Here is a 6,815-nt window from a genome sequence, read left to right on the forward strand (position 1 = left end):
TTAAATAAATAATTTTTTAAAAATTGGATATATCTTCCCAAAGCTGTGTACATGCATATGTGCATGAAAGTGTATATGCATCTGAGGGGCAAGGATTGAATGCACTATTTTTTTAATGTATAAAAGGAAGAGTTTATTTGGCTTATGGTTCCAGGGGTAAGGATCCATAACAGCAGGTGAGGCATGGCAGAAGGAAGAATGTGGTTGGAGCAGAAAGCTGAGCAATAACATCTCAAGCAGTCACAGGAAGCAGAGACTAGAAATCCAGCAAGGTTTAAGAACTCTCAGAGCCTGCCTCCAGTGCCATGCTTCCTCTGGCATGGCCCCACTTTCTAAAACCTCCGAAAACAGCATCACCAACTGGGGACAAAAAATGTCCACATACTTGGCACCTATGAGGGACATTTTCATTCAAACCAACACAGCAATCTTTTTTGTTTTTTTGTTGTTGGTTTTTTTTGTGTGTGTGACAGGGTCTCCTTCTACCCCCAGTTAGCTTGGAACTCATTATGTAGACTAGGTGGCTGACTTCACTCTCACAAAGATCTGCCTGCCTCTGTCTCTCAAGTGCTGGGATTAAAGTCATGTGCCACCATGCCTGAACAGATTGGCAAATGCACTTTTTTAACATTATACATTTTTATCCTATATAATACATCTTTAATCATATTTAGATGCCCTCCTCCCCCATCTGTACTCCTCCATACCCCCGTCCGACACTGGATTTCATGTTCATGCATTCTGTCACATATGTTACGACCTATTGAGTCAAGTTTGTGTCCCTTGATGTCCCTCGGTGTGAGTTCATCCACTGGAGCCTGGTCAGCCTATCTAGTATAACTCTCCCTCACCTGGTAGCGATCAGCTGCCAATAGCTCCTCAGCTAAGATTGAGGCTTCTTACCCATTTCCCCAGTCTATGCTGTGTTTTGTCTGGTTTGAGTTTGCATGGGTCTTGTGCATGCTGTCACCACTGCTGTTAGTTCATATGAGAAAGTTCCCAGCCACCTGGAAAACTCTGTTAATCCACCACCCAATCACAACTGATTAAACACAGAAAAGAAGTGTCTATGAGATGCCCAGACCTAACTGACACATCTACAACAGAACCTCTACACCTAAGGCTCACAGAACATAGTAGAACAGGAGGTAGAGTGAATATTAATGAATTTACTTTTAAAAAATTCATTGCAGGGAGCTGGAGAGATAGTTCATTGGTTAAGAGCACTGGCTGCTCTTGCAGAGGACCTGAGTTCGGTTCCCAGCCCCAACATGACAACTCACAGCCACCTGTAACTCCGATCATGGGATCTTATGCCCTTTTCTGGCCTCCACGGGTACCAGGGACACATGGGTGTACTTACACACATACAGACCAACTCACACACATAAAATAAAAATAAATAAATATTTTTAAAAGATTCATCACAGTTTTCTGTCTTTGACCTACAGTGTTCTTCACTGGCCTTTTTGTGTGAAAATTGAATATTAATTTTAATTATTATCAGGTGTTATGCTATTGACAAAGCACTTGCTACAACTTTTAAAACAACCTCAAATGAGATAAAAGCCTTTGTCATTTGAACAGAAACTCATTTTACTGATATTAACTAGCATGTACTGGAATCTAAAAGGAAAGATCATTCTGCCAGGATTGGTAGCTTGGCAGAGCCAGGCTGCCACATACCCACAGGCAATACTGTTTAGGTGGGAGGCCCTTGTTTGGAGCCATCATTTACTCACAGAGACATGAATTTCAAAGCCTAGTTCAAAGACATGTAATATTCTAGATGTTCCCATTTCATCAGCATTTTTGCACTTATGTTGTTTAAAATAAGAAAAAAATCTTCAAGAAACAACAAAATAATTCTTGGCCTATTCTCCCCAAAGAATAATTACAATACACTTAGTCATTAACTCATGCAATTATCAATCCTCTACTCTAAAAAGGCAAAGTCATCAAATAATAAAGAGACAGTTTAGAAACACTGCCCTTGGTACTTGCCAGCTATATCTACTAAGCCCAATGTATTGCATAGGCCGACAATCAATAATCAGTTATTTAACCCTCTTGGGGGTGCCTGGTTTTTGTTCTGGTCCACAATTCACTACCATAGTCTCCTTTGAAACCCAGTGGCATCCAAAAGGCAATCCTACCCAAAATCAGGATTGTATTCTAGAACACCAATAAGTGCCAAGCATTTGCATTCGGCCTTTTATACAGTCACCTCACATACTGAAGTTACCAGGAGTTTTCCATCCAAGCTATTTTGTACGGGAAGAAGAGATACTGTCCCATTTTCTAATGGTGATATATAAAAATGATTTTTATAAAATGGACATAATCTGGACTAATGACGTTTAATTAAATTTGGTAAACTCGCTGAACCATGTACTCTTGTGAACTGGGCACTTGGTCTTGTTTCCTGGGAACCTCAGTTTGCTATTCCACCCAAAAACATAATGAAATGAACTTGGGTGTGCTTGAGAATTAACATACCAAAGTGCTGAAAGGCAGCACATGCACCTTCATTGAAGTGTTACTTGACCTTGTGTGAATGAGATGTTTTAGGTCAAGGGATGGAAGTGCAAGAATGTCTGATAAGACAAGGGTGGATCCAAGCTTGTAGTTCCCCTACTGAAGCTGGAGAAATGGTTTTGAATAAAATTATGAGCTTGATTCAGGGGTACAGCTCCAGAGCAGGGTTCCAGGGCAAGGTTCCAAGAGACACCCGGAAGAATGGATGTTCGCCAAGTTCAGGCCACCCTTTAAAAAGTTAAGAATCAGTCTGTTTTATTCAGATAATTGTAGTGTGGCATGGTAATGCTGCACTTATAAATTTTATGACTGCAAGAATATGTAGCACTATAAGAAAGAAGTTCTCCAGATGCAATAAATATGATTTGGAAAGGCTTGTACATTCAAGGAACAATCTGAGAACTGACTTCAAAGGATCCTTTCTACACTGAGTATGTATGTATTGGTGATACAACTGTTTCAATGTGTCAGGTCTATTTTGCTTTACATTCTCTCTTTTTTGAGAGTAGTTAATCTTTTCTTTAGCAAAGAGAATTTGACAATGATGAATCATCAAAGTGGCTAACCATGTCAGATTCCCAGTGTACCTCCAATCATACAGAGACTCTTTCTTATAGGTACAAACAAGAACATATATATAATATGAAATTGAGAAATTTTTTGCTAAAGTTCTAGTAACTGTCCAAAACTCTAGTAAGTATTTATATAAGAGATTTGGGGCAGAGTCTCATTTTTTTTAAAAAAGAGCACAATCTGCTGTAAAAAATGGCTCAGCAGTTAAGAGGAAATACTGATCTTGCAGAGAACCTGGGTTGAATTCCCAGCACCCACATCAGGTGGTTTTCAATGATTTGTAACTGCAGTCCCTAGAGACCTAACACACTCTTTGGGCCTCCAGGAGCACCTGCACTCACGTGCACATAACCCCACACAGACATACCCATATACATAATTAAAAATAAAATCTTAGAGAAAAGAACACAATCCAAGTCTAGAGACAGACACAAGAAATGCAGTAAAACATGATTTATGCCAAGCATAAAGCACTGAACTTAACAATACATGTGGATAAGTAAGTAAATATATAATAAAGTTAAGCTGATATAGTCATGGAACAAATGATTAAGATTCTTCCATGAATGCCCCAAGATTTAAAGGTAGGCATGAATCAATACATGTAGTACTAAAGAGGATGAACTTTGTAATTTGGTAGCCTTACCCTTGGATAAGTTGCTTAACCAATTTGATTCTCTAAATTTCCTCACCTAGATATTATGGATTTCTATCTCAAGAAGTTGATTAATTGATTGGATTAAACTAAAGTGAAGATGGTGATACCCAGAACATAATAAACTTTTAATGAGCGTAATAATTCATATCACTATCAGCATTTATTGAGCATTTTAAGTCTACTAATCATTGGGTCAAGAAATGTAACTAAAGTAAAACTAAACCCCTGACCTCATGAATCTCTCAATCTGAAAGAAAATCAGGCTGGTCAATAACTTACTGTGATACATATCATATGAGAAGAAACAGAAACATGAAGACCAGGCACCTAATTGTGGCTGGAGGTACAGAGTGGTGAAGTGAAAGGATCAAACAATGGCAATGGTTATGGTAATTATAAAAAATAAGAGGCTTGAAGATGGCTAATCAGTTAAAGCACTTGCTGTGCAAATGTGAGGACCTGTGTTCAAATTCCCAGAACTCATGTAAAGCCAGGCACAATAGAGCACATCTGAAATCCCAGTGCTCCCACGGTGAGATAGGAGGTGAAAGCAAGAGAATCTCCAGGAGCTGGTAGACCAGACGGCCTGGCCCACACAGTGGCAAGGAATAAGAGATCCTCAAACAAGGTGAAGGTGAGGACCAACATCAGAGATTGTCCTTGGATCTCCACATGTGAACCATGGCACTCATACACCTGTTCTCAGACACGAACTCCTCTGTCTCTCTCTCCCTCCCTTCCTACCCCTCCCCCCCACATAAATAAAGAAATACATAAATGCCAGAATGTACAAGCACTAAAAGAAACTCTAGATAGAAGAAATATGGCATGTAAAGACATGTATATTTAAGAAAAAAATCTGAAAACGACAATCCATTAGGTGGTAGATGGGGTGTGAGAGATGAAGGAGAAGAGCAGGGACACGGCTGGAAATTTAAGGAAGAACCAAATTGGAACTCCCTTTTTAAGATAAAGGAATCAGATGGGAGGGGCTAATTCTATAGAAAGAGAAATTCAAAAGGTAAGGTTGAGTCTGTAAATGAAACTTACTAAAAGACTTTAAAAACCAGTTTAAGGAGTCTGAATTTCAATTTATCAGGTGTTTGAAAAGATCTTAGTTCTACAAAGGGGAGAAACACTGAATTTCTATTTTAGATCACTTAGGCGGGTGTATGCTCAAATGAAAATTGAAAAAAATTCAAAATAAGGTAACTAGCTATGAAGCTAAACCATACATCTAATAACAACAGAGTAAAGCCCTGAACATAAATATTAATGTTGGTGTGGGAATGAAAAGTATACAATAGAACAACAACAAAAAAAAAAAAACCCAGATTCGATGTAGAAAATAAATAAAAAAGAATAGATAAATAGCCTCAACAGGGCTGAGGAGGTGACTCAGTGGGTAAAGTCCTTGTTGAATAAGCATGAGGACCTCAGTCCAGACCCCCAGCAACCGTGTAAAAGCGAGGCACGGTGGGGCACATCTGTCATCCTAGTTCTGAAAGAGGAGGGGACAGAGACAGGAAGAACCCCAGGGTTCACCAGTCCGTCAAACTGAAATGGCTAGTTCCAGTTTCAGTGAGAGTTAACCTCAGAATATGAGGTAGAGAGTGACCAAGGAAGAAACCTGATGTCAACCTCTGGCCACCACACACACACACACACACACACACACACACACACACACACACACATTCATATATATGCATATTCCACATGAACACAAATTTCCTGGAGGACATGAAGTTTATGAAAGATATGTGATAGAAAAAATGTTTGCTTGAATGTAGAATATTTAAAGATGGGGGAAAATAATACTAGTTGAAAGGCTAACAGACTTTGGTGCTGAGCACACTTATTCATACATGAATTCACTCACCCATACAATATTTGAGTAATATGGATAAGTACTGGAGACAGAAGCATGATAAAAATATATCACATGCTTACAAACTTATAGCCTGAAAGGGGAGGTAAGGAATATATCTAAGTAACTATCAGGAAAAGGTAGAGGTTTGATGGGAATAGCTTTGTCAGTAGACCCCTTGTTTTTCAAGCATGATGACCTGCGTTCAATCCCAGAACCCACATGAAAAAGCCAGGCATGGTGACACACACTTGTAATCCCAGTGCTGGGGAGGTAGAAACAAGATCCTCTCCGGCTTACTGACCAGCCAGCCAAGCCTGATTAGTGAGTTCTGGACCAATAAGAGACTCTGTTTTGAAAGAAGTGGATTGTGTTCCTGAGGAAAAACAATTAAGGTTGTCCTCTGGTCTCCACATGTATGTGCATACTTGTGTACCCCTACACATGAACACATACATATATATGAAAACAATGCCCCTTTTAAAAATTGGAGGAGAAGACAGAGTAGCTGTAGACATAGCTTAGTGGTGGAGGGATTGCCTAACAAGTTCAATGTCCTGGGTTCAGTTCCCAATACTGGAAAAAAAAAAAATCAAAAACAAAAGGACAAAGTATTTACGTTGAATACAGAAACAGAGGAGTCATTATGGGAAAGCTATTATATAAATGAGGTTTTCCAAGGTAAATAAGCTCAAAATGTGTAGTGGTTATATACTTCAGTTTACCCAATACCACTTCAGTTATCCTTTCTGTCAAAAATAATTTAAACCTTATAAAAAGGGCAGGTGGGAGGGTCGGAGGCTAAGAAAATTTACTGATCTTGCAAGGGACCCAAGTTTGGTTCCCAGCACCCATGTAGGGCAGCTCACAACTACTTGTAATTCCAGGTCCAGGGACTCTGACACCCTCTTCTGGGCTCTGAGGGCACCAGCACACACATGACATACACACACACACACACACACACACACACACACACACACACACAGACATACACAAAGACATAAATTAAGACAATAATTAAAAGTATTAAAAAATAATTAATAGCCAAGTGTGGTGGCACATGCCGTTAATCCCAGCACTTGGGAGACAGAATCTCTGAGAGATGGAGGACAGCCTGTTCTACATAGTAAGTTCCACACCAGCTAGGGCTACAGGAAGACCTTGAAGCATCTC

The sequence above is a fragment of the Nannospalax galili genome, unplaced genomic scaffold, assembly GCF_000622305.1.
Source record: "Nannospalax galili isolate Female #2095 unplaced genomic scaffold, S.galili_v1.0 scaffold846, whole genome shotgun sequence".
Lineage (NCBI taxonomy): Eukaryota > Metazoa > Chordata > Mammalia > Rodentia > Spalacidae > Nannospalax > Nannospalax galili.